This window comes from Mandrillus leucophaeus, unplaced genomic scaffold, assembly GCF_000951045.1.
Source record: "Mandrillus leucophaeus isolate KB7577 unplaced genomic scaffold, Mleu.le_1.0 Scaffold359, whole genome shotgun sequence".
Classification (NCBI taxonomy): domain Eukaryota; kingdom Metazoa; phylum Chordata; class Mammalia; order Primates; family Cercopithecidae; genus Mandrillus; species Mandrillus leucophaeus.
In genome coordinates this window covers 1,537,940-1,548,477 of record NW_012103798.1, presented here as the reverse complement: position 1 = coordinate 1,548,477, position 10,538 = coordinate 1,537,940, and the positions used below count along the sequence as shown (strand labels likewise).

Genomic DNA, 10,538 nt, shown 5'->3' with positions numbered 1-10,538 from the left:
TTACATTGGGCAGTGTTTCTAAATAATTTTCCAACACTGTATTTTGTTTATGCCATGCCTTTCTGTGTCTATTCAAAAACTCTCAGCAAAAGTAACTAAAATTAAAAGGGAAATGTGCATGGAAAAATATGTGCAAGTTACCACTATTATATAATAAACTCAACCAATTAAGAAATAAAATATCTAGATTCTAATACATAATTAGAACTGTGAATAGACAACCTGTAAAAGAATCAGTAAGTAAAATCACAGAACAAGGTCCCATTTCACTAATTCACAACAAAAACCCTACAAAGAAAAAAAGAGCTCAATATATTTTGCACATATTAAATTAGTAAAAATGATAATTATAGATTACTCAATGTCACTAGCTAAACTCACAGGGAGCGTGATAGTGTAAATTATTATAACCAGCTTGAACAACACAGCAATGTTTCAAGAGTCATAAAAATGTTCATACAATAACTTTTTAAATGTACTAAAAGAACAGTCCAAAAGAGAAAATACTCTATGCATGAAGAAGGTAACTGAAGCACAACACTGAAGGACTATGAAACCTACATAGTCATGCAATAGAAAAATGAAAAGGATAAAAAAGCTTGATGGAATATTTTCAGACATTAAAGTCATTATAGAGGCTGTCCATTACACTGAATGCTTGTTATAACGTTAAAGGAACAAAGAAAACCAAAAACTAAGACTAAAGAAAATACATATAGACAAGCAAGAAGGAAATTTTAAAAATCTCTTAGAGTGGCATTAAAAGTGATTTCTTTTTTCTTTTAAGACAGTCTCACTCTGTTGCACAGGCTGGAGTGCAGTGGTGCAATCTCGGCTCACTGCAACTTCCACCTCCCAGGTTCTCCTGCCTCAGCCGCCCGAGTAGGTAGGATTACAGTCACGTGCCACCACACCAGGCTGAATTTTGTAGTTTTAGTAGAAATGAGGTTTCACCATGTTGGGCAGGCTAGTCTCGAACTCCTGGCCTCAAGCAATCTGCCCACCTTGGCCTTCCAAATTGCTGGGATTACAGGTGTGAGCCACCACGCCTGGCTGCATTTTATTTTGTTTAGTTCCATTATAATTTATAAAATTTGAAATAAGACAAAACAAAAATAATAGTCAATTTCTGCTTCCACCCAATCTTCCAAGACCCTCTAGAACCTTGTAATACCCCATTGGATTCTGATGTGCAGCTAACCCTAGAAACATGGGTAGGCTGGCCACATACAATTTTCCCTACATAATCTTCAGCCAGTCATACTTTCTGAGCTGGTTTACCCTCTGTCCCAAATACAGATTTCCTTATATTCTTGCTCACAACCTTTCATCCAAATAGAATGCCTTCTTTACTTCTAATTTTACATATATCTCACTACCCTTGAAAAGCCTTTAATAACCATTATAAATTTCTTTCTGCTCTGCTTTCTAAAGCAATTTGTCTGTTTTAAAAGAACCACTGGATCTGACTGTATACAGAACTTTGACAAATCTATTATCAGGTGCCATTTAAATCTATACCTAAGGTTATATAGATTGCTTACATCTTTTGAAATAACTACTTAGATTAACTTTCCACATGTGTAATTACATTCTCCCTTTTATTGATCTTAAGCCCCTGGAGCACAGATCCTTGCAGGAAAGCCATTATCTAACGCATATCTGCTTGAATCCGAATCCTAAAATACGCTGTCATTCCAGTTTGAATTATACGAACCATTATCTATGACTCCATGTGGCCATAAAATCAGCAGATAAATCTAACAGGGTGCCGGGCGTGGTGGCTCACCCCTGTAATCCCAGCACTTTGGGAGGCGAGGTGGGTGAATCACAAGCTCAGGAGTTCGAGAGCAGCCTAGCCAATGTGGTGAAACCAGTCTCTATCAAAAGTACAAAAATTAGCTGGGCATGGTGGTGTGCACCTGTAGTGCCAGCTATCCAGGAGGCTGAGGCAGGAGAATCGCTTGAACCCAGGAGGCGGAGGTTGTGGTGAGCCAAGATCATGCCACTGCACTCGAGCCTGGGCAACACAGCGAGACCCCGTCTCAAAAAATAAATAAAAATTGAACAGAGCAAAAAAATATATAAAAATTGCAAATTCTGCTTTGGTTACAAAGTAAATTACGTAACTTTCCATAAAATAACTAAATCTTTAGGAAAGCTGCTACGTTCAACACAGCAATCATTTCCACTTCTCAATATATGTACAGAAACAACTGCACAGTTGAACAAATTCTACGTTTTTTTCTTTTGAGACAGAGTCTCACTCTTGTTGCCCAGGATGCAGTACAGTGGCGCGATCTAAGCTCACTGCAACCTCCACCTCCCGAGTTCAAGTGATTCTCCTGCCTCAGCCTCCCGGGTAGCTGGGGTTACATGTATGTGCTACCACGCCCAGCTGATTTTGTACTTTTAGTATAGATGGGGTTTCACCTTGTTGGTCAGGGTGGTCTCAAATTCCTGACCTTTGGTGATCTGCCCGCCTCTGCCTCCCAAAGTGCTGGGATTACAGGCATTAGCCACCGTGCCCAGCTATCATTTTTCAAAAGATACACAGATACACACGCGCACACACACACGAGCAACATGACCGGTCTTGATTACCTAAGAGGAGCTAAGTAAAATTACTTACCACAAACAGATCGCAGATTCAGGTTTTTCAAGGAACACCTTGCTTAATTTTCCCATAAAATCAGCCTTATTCTAAAAAACAAAAGACTTTTTTAAAATTTTGAGTATGTTATATCTCGGACATTCAGAATACAGAGTGTTGATTAAAAAAAAATCACACACACAAATTTGCTTCCCTCCTAAACACTCTCCTTGGTAAGATTGGTTAAAAAAAAAAAAATTACACACATGTTCATGGGGTTCTGTGATAAAATTATCAAGAACTTAAAACTGGAAACCACACGAATGGGCAGACAAATCCATAAGGATGTGCTAACTTTGAGATTTCGGTCTAAAATACCACATTGGGAAGCTAATTATGTATTCTCTTCAAACTCTTAACAAATAAAACATTCTTCAATATAGCTTTATGTCACAGGAACATTAAAAAGTTGATAATTATGACTCCTGTTAGTTTAGGCTCATTTAACTAATAGGTTACAAAAATACAATTACATCATAATTTCATTCATTTATACCCAAGACATTGTCTCCTAATTACTAATATTCGTCCATAGTTACCACTAAAATATTACAAAATACTTAAAAAGGGATTGGAGAATAAAAAGAAGTTTGAAGAAACTAATACTCTGATACATTCTTCGCTTTTTTAATTTTTAGATGGAATGCTTCTTATGTCATCCTTGCACTGAGACCATGCTAATCTCTGTATGGTTCCAATTTTAGGAGGTGAGCTGCCAAAGCGAGCATGATACATTCTTAATGGTCCTCTAAGTCTACATTTTATTAACAATTACAAATCAATTTGGTATTAAAGCTAAGTATTTGGAATATTTTAAAATTTAAAGGTTAAGACAGCATCTATGATACATTAATTTTCAAGAAAGAATTATTGTTACGGTGAAAAAACAAGTCTGGGCAACTAACAAAACCCCATCTCTACCGAAAAAACAAAAAATTTAGCCGGGCCTGATGGCACACACCTGTAGTTCCAGCTACTCAAGAGGCCAAACTAGGAGGATCCCTTGAGCCTATGAGTTTGAGGCTGTAATGAGCTATGATCGTGCCATTGCATTCCAGCCTGGGTGACAGAATAAGATCCTGTCTCAAAAACAAAACAAAACCAAACAACAAAAAGAAGTAGGAGAAAAAATCCCAAGAAAACAAAAGATGTTAAGTTGGCTTATTTCACATTTTGCATACAAAAGTGCATACAGATTTAGAAAAAATATCTATGACAGAGCACCTATCAGGTGAGGGAACATAACAGTGATTAAATAAAACAGTTGCTACTTTCTGGAAATAGAGTTTCAAATTTGGGAAGAGTCAAACAAAGGCAAAGTAAGTGTGGTGAGGCACATGTACAGAGGGTCCTATCGGCTACAAAAGCACTGAGAGTAAGAACGCACACAAGAAGGGGAAACTTTAGAGAAGACTACAGGGAAACAGAAAGTAGTTAAACTCAACTAACTAGACCATGGAAATAATTTGTTAGCATTCCTAAACATCACTTCTGTGTAACAAAATGTTTCACTGTACAAATGCTCACCTAAAGTGAAAAACAAAATTAAAGTAAAAAAAAATATATCACTCCTAGGGTCCAAGAAAAATTCTCATATATTTTATGATATGTGTAACTTAAGGACTGCAATTATTATTTTTTGAGACCGAGTTTTGCTCGTTGCCCAGGCTGGAGTACAATACCACGATCTCAGCTTACCGCAACCTCCATCTCCCAGGTTCAAGGGATTCTCCTGCCTCAGCCTCCCAATTAGCTGGGATTACAGGCATGCATCACCACGTCTGGCTAACTTTGTATTTTTAGTAGAGATGGGGTTTCTCCATGTTGGTCAGGCTGGTCTTGAACTCTTGACCTCAGGTGATCTGCCTGCCTCGGCCTCCCAAAATGTTGGGATTACATGCATGAGCCACCACGTCCAGCCAATTATTTCTACTTGAACAAAGAGAGATCCAAGATAAAATGTTCAGAAATAAAGCTGAAGAAAAACCAGAAATTTTGAGGAGAGGGGAGGGGAGGCAGGAACAAAAAGGATAATAAATGTAAGTGCAGTAAGAAGAAAAGCTTTCTGATGGACTATACAAGCATCCCTAGCCTTAAATACATAACCCCTTCATATAAATATACATGTAATACATATATACATACAAACACACACATATATACACACATATGTATTTGAGACGAAGTCTCACCATCACCCAGGCTGGAGTTCAGTGGCACAATCATGGTTCACTGGAGCCTTGATTTCTTGGACTCAGGTGATCATCCCACCTCAGCCTCTCGGTTAACGGTGAACACAGGTGCATGCCACCATGCTGGCTGGTTTCTTGCACTGTCTGTAGAGATGAGGTTTCACCATGTTGTCCCAAACTCCTGGGCTCAAGTCATCTGCCCACCTCAGTCTCCCAAAGTGCTGGGATTACAGGCTTCATCACCACACCAGACCTTCAGCTTCGTATTTCCACCTCTGGGAGTTTATTCCAAAAATAATCACGGATGTGAAAGAAGATTTAGATGCCCAGAAATTTCAGCATCTAAAATTCAGCATTTACGTTCAGGCAAAAATAATTGCGGTTTCAGACTGTGAATTTTAAATCATTATAAATAGGCTCACACACATCTTTATTAATCAAAATAGAAACCATTATAACCAACACACTTTTAAGTTTGTTTATTCCTGTGGTGTAGAATTCCATGCTTTAGGATTTGACGAACTCTTGGAAAGCGTTTTCTGCATCCTGCTAGTTGTGGAACTGTTTTCCCTGCAAAAAGGTGTGGCAATGCGGCCGGGCGCGGTGGCTCAAGCCTGTAATCCCAGCACTTTGGGAGGCCGAGACGGGCGGATCACGAGGTCAGGAGATCGAGACCATCCTGGCTAACACGGTGAAACCCCGTCTCTACTAAAAAATACAAAAAACTAGCCGGGCAAGGTGGTGGGCGCCTGTAGTCCCAGCTACTCGGGAGGCTGAGAAAGGAGAATGGCGTAAACCCGGGAGGCGGAGCTTGCAGTGAGCTGAGATCCGGCCACTGCACTCCAGCCTGGGCGACAGAGCGAGACTCCGTCTCAAAAAAAAAAAAAAAAAAAAGGTGTGGCAATGCTTGAAGAAGTGGTAGCTGGAGAGAGGTCAGGTGAATATGGTGGATGAGGCAAAATGTCACAGTCCGATTTGTTCAACTTTTGAAGCACTGGTTGTGCAACATGCGGAAGGGCATTGTGAAGAATTGGGCCTCTTTCTGTTGACCAATGCTGACTGCAAGCATTGCAGTTTTGGGTGCATCTCATCGATTTGCTGAGCATACTTCTCAGATGTAATGGTTTCCCCGGGATTCAGAATGCTATAGTGGATCAGACCAGCAGCAGACCACAGAACAGTGACCATGACCTTTTTTTTGGTGCAAGACTGGCTTTGGAGCATCTTCTCAGTCCATCCACTGAGCTGGCCATCACCGGTTGTCATATAAAATCCACTTTTTCTCGCACATCAACATCTGACTAAGAAATGGTTTGTTGTTGTGTAACATAAGGGAAAACGACACTTCAAAACAATGATTTTTTTTTCAGTCAGTTCATGAGGCACCCACTTATCGAGCTTTTTCAATTTACTTCAAATGCCGAAGGACTGTAGAATGGTCCACATAGAGTTATTTATGGCAACATCTCAAGTAGTTGTAAGAGGATCAGCTTCGCTGATTGCTCTCAACTGGTAGTTATTAACTTCTGGCGACCAGTCACTATGCTCCTAATTTTCAAGACTCTCCTCCCCTTTGCAAACTTTCTTGAACCGGCCGGGCACAGTGGCTCAAGCCTGTAATCCCAGCACTTTGGAAGGCCAAGGCAGGTGGATCACGAGGTCAGGGGTTCGAGACCAGCCTGGCCAAGATGGTGAAACCCCCGTCTCTACTAAAAATACAAAAATCAGCTGGGCATGGTGGCGCGGACTTGTAATCCCAGCGATTAGGGAGCCTGAGGCAGGAGAACGGCTTGAACCCAGGAGGTGGAGGTTGCAGTGAGCCAAGATCATGCCACTGCACTCCAGCCTGAAAGAGCAAGACTCCATCTCAAAACCAACCAACCAACCAACCAACCTCGAACCATCACTGCACTGTACGTCAACAGTTCCTGAGCCATATGCATTGCTGATACGGTGTTTCCTGTTGTTTTACAACCCATTTTTAACTCAAATAAGAAAACTGCTCCAATTTGTTTTTTTGTCTAACATCATTTTCATAATCTAAAATAAACATGAAGGCTGGGCACGTGGCTCACACCTGTAATCCCAGCACTCTAGGAGGCTGAGGCGGGCAGACCATGAGGTCAAGAGATCGACACTATCGTGGCTAACATGGTGAAGCCCCTTCTCTACTAAAAATACAAAAAATTAGCCGGTGTGGTGGCACGTGCCTGCAGTCTCAACTACTCAGGAGGCTGAGGCAGGAGAATCGCTTGAACCCGGGAGGAGAAGGTTGCAGTGAGCCGAGATTGCGCCACTGACTCCAGCCTGGTGACAGAGCGCAACTGTCCCTAAAATAAAATAAAATAAAATAAAATGAACAGCAAGTAGTAAGTCATTACCAAAAAAACAAAGCAAGAAATGCCCATTAAAATGATATATAACATAACCACATTTATTTAACAATGTAGTCCAAAATCAAATGGCAAATTCCAATAATGCAAAAACCACGATTACTTTTGCAACGACTTTCTAAGACAATATTTTGCAAAACATGTACAAGGATATTCGTTGACATATTACTGCCATTATATACACGTAAACAAGTTACATAAATTACGGTGTATTTATCCCACAACACACTACGAAGACATAAAAGATGCTTTACGATAAAATATTTCCAATGTTCCCGATGTTTTCGATAAAGAAAAATAATGGTAAGAACATGAACAAAACTAGAATATTTTGTAAAACAACACAAAAAAGACAAACCCTTTTGTATAATATTTAACTATAGTAAAAACCGTAACTACCTTTTGGTGGAGGGAAGAGATTTTTGTATTCTTCTTTGGGCTTTTTAGTAATTTCCAAATGTCCATGCATTATTTGGATTCCAAAATAACAGTTTAGACTTTGATAGTGGAATTATAGATTCTTACCCTCTAAAAAGTTCAGTAATACATTGTTTTATAAGCTCTTTTAAAAAACTTCACTCCTACGAGATCGCGCCACTGCACTCCAGCCTGGATGACAGAGAGACTGTGTCTCAAAAACAAAACAAAACCAAAAAACCTGCTTCACTCCTAAACACTCCTATTCACAAGATCTTTTCTATATAAGAAATTTTTAAATAGGCGGGGGGGGAATCTCAAAAATACGCATAATGTTTCATGATAAAAACATTAGGTACTTCAAAGTCCAGAAATAAGAACCACGAAAATGGGTAAACAAGTCCATAAGGATGTCCTAATTTTGCGATTTCATTCTAAAATATTACACCAGGGAGCTAATTACAGACTCATTTGAATCTGACCAAATAAAACATCTTTCAACTACCCTTTTTTCCATTCTAGTATTCCTTTACTAATCCACATACAGTTTTTCTAGGTGGTCCCCCGCAATTCTAAGGATTTTTAGACATTATGACTCACCTCAGTAATCACCGAGATGTTCTGGTTTTTTTCAGCACGACTGCCAAAAAACCCAGTCACTGTTAAGTCACACAATCATTTTCTAGTCTTGGGCCCCACCAATACAGCAGCAGGGTTTAAAACAGAGGTACTGAGGGTAACTATTGGGATCTATCCAGTATGACTAGGTCACTCACTAGAAATGCCAACATGCCTTTCACTTTTTTATGAACACTTTTGAGCAAAATCACTGTTACGAATAAAAAACTGATTCTGCTTAGTTGTTTTCTTACTGAGAAATCTTAGTCCACGTGGATTACTGACGATATGTCCCATTTAAAAAATTACTCCATTCTATAAAACAACTAGCCAATTTATACTCCAATTCCACTATTTAAAAATATGTTTCGTTTAACAGAATACAAAATGTTAACAGAACAAGACCAACGTCTATCTTATCGGGGACGTCCTTTTAAGATGTTTTCAGTCCCTGCACAACCAATCTTTCCTTTCAAAAAGCAGTATAAGCCTCGCGCAGTGTGACACAGACGCTTGTCTAAGGTCACAGAAGCACCGTCTGTGCTGGCAAGTAAATTCCTCAGCATCCAAAAAGCCAGCGCTTTCTCCAGTTTCCTCATAGCTTTTTCGCGTGAGGAGCACGCGGAAACCTCTACCCATGCAGAATGTTTCTAAGAATCACTTCTGACCTGTCTTAACTAAGGAGACTCCCATAGTTTGTGCCAATCAGGTGGAGAATATGGCAAGTATCCAAAGTGCACTTCCAAAGACAGGAAAGACTGCTCAGAGAGGGGCAGAATTCAGAAAATCTCTCACATTCTCGAAAGCCCAAAAAAGCACCGCCAAGAAAGACGTTTGCCTCTCCTCCACCTCTTTCTCCCGGCGGGAGAGGAAGCCTCGCCCCCATTCATCCCGCCCCTTCTCCCCACCCCGCCGCAGGGAGAACTTTTACCATGGCTTCCTGCGGCCCCTTCACTTCCGGTGCCGGTGCCGCTAGGGCTGCGCCATCCCCCCCAGTCAATCGGACAACCATAGCCTCCAACTGACCTTTCTCACAGCTCTGAGACTCCTCCGGCCAAGACTAGGTGCTGTCCTGGAGGAAACGGTGGAGGACGGACGCACAAAAACCAATCTACCTGATGAAAACTCCGTTCCCTTCTTGCCAGAAACATAAAATGCGATGGAGCTACGGCGACCGCTGCCGAGACAAAATGGCGCCGAGAACCTGGTTTAGCGCAGGCGCCTTGGAAAGACCCTGCCCCGCCCCCGTGCAAGCCCCTGGCTGCAATTCTGGGTTCCGTTTCCATGGGACACTCCGCCGCCAATCCTCGTGCCGAACTGCTCTTCCTGACCCCTCAATTCACCAATCAGTGCCCAGTCAAGCACATCCGGAGTCGTCTCTACCAATCATTTCTCAAGACTTGCTTACTCAATAACCAACTGTCCAATAACGTTGGTCTTCGGAAAAAGCCAATCATAAGTGGAAGATGTCCTACCTGCTGTTTTTCGCACCAATCCATGAAGTTTCAGAGCTACATCCAATGAGGACGGCAGGTAGCGAGGTCCTATCCGAAGCTCTTCGGCGTCATGAACAGCCAATAGGAGTTCGTGTAGAAGCGAGTCTGCTCAACAGCTTGTTATTTGGTGGATTGTGGCAGTAAATCGGGGCGAGTGGGGAACCGGGCGCAGGAACTGCAGCCGCGGTTGGGAGTGGTGCTGCCCGGACGGGGGCCCACGGAGGTCAGAGGGGAGGAGGACTCTGGAGCTGACAGTGCGCACTTCACCCGCAGTTGGTAGGCGGGGAGAGGGGAATCGGGGGATACTGAATGGACGAAGCGGCAGTGGCAGCAGCTGCTGCTGCCCGGGGTCCCGGTGCAGTTGGAAGCTTTGGAGGTGGGGAGAGGGATGCTAGGCAAGTGGCGCGGCGAGCGCAAGAGAAGGGGCCAGCCATGGAGCAGCGGCAGCAACTGCAGGAACCGCCGCCGCAGCTGCAGCCGCCTCGTCCGCTTCCCCGGGTTCCCGGGAAAATGGCTGTGGGGCTGGCCGCGCCGCTAAGTTTGCTTCCGCGCCGTGAGGAGCGGGCTGCTTGGGGGAGCCGTTCCCCAACTCCGCGGCGCGTCCACCTCTGCGGAGTCCGTGGCAGGACTCGAGGGGCTGCGAGCTGATACCTCTCTGGGCTGTACAAAAAGTTGAGGCGGGCGCTGGGAGGAGGCAGCGGCTGCTGCGGTGCGGCTCCCCTCCCCTCCCACACCCTGTCCGGGCCACCTCCCCTCCTCCTCCCCTCAG

At 42.7% G+C, this 10,538-nt stretch overlaps 2 protein-coding genes across 4 annotated transcripts in view; one reads left to right on the top strand and one right to left on the bottom strand.

Annotated features, from left to right (window-relative positions):
• Nucleotides 1-9,484, bottom strand: part of LOC105546400 (chromosome unknown open reading frame, human C14orf37) — a 339,900-nt gene extending 330,416 nt beyond the window's left edge. Inside the window, exons 1-2 of the mRNA XM_011989586.1 lie at nucleotides 9,300-9,484; nucleotides 2,633-2,703 (exon numbers count right to left, since the gene is read on the bottom strand). The gene's annotated coding sequence lies outside the window, so the exon portion shown is untranslated. The remainder of the gene's footprint in view (nucleotides 1-2,632; nucleotides 2,704-9,299) is intronic.
• A 245-nt stretch (nucleotides 9,485-9,729) lies between these two features.
• The window catches only part of ARID4A (AT rich interactive domain 4A (RBP1-like)), a 74,581-nt gene continuing 73,772 nt past the window's right edge, over nucleotides 9,730-10,538 (top strand). For all 3 annotated transcript variants that reach the window (XM_011989583.1, XM_011989582.1, XM_011989581.1), the window contains exon 1: nucleotides 9,730-10,045. The gene's annotated coding sequence lies outside the window, so the exon portion shown is untranslated. The remainder of the gene's footprint in view (nucleotides 10,046-10,538) is intronic.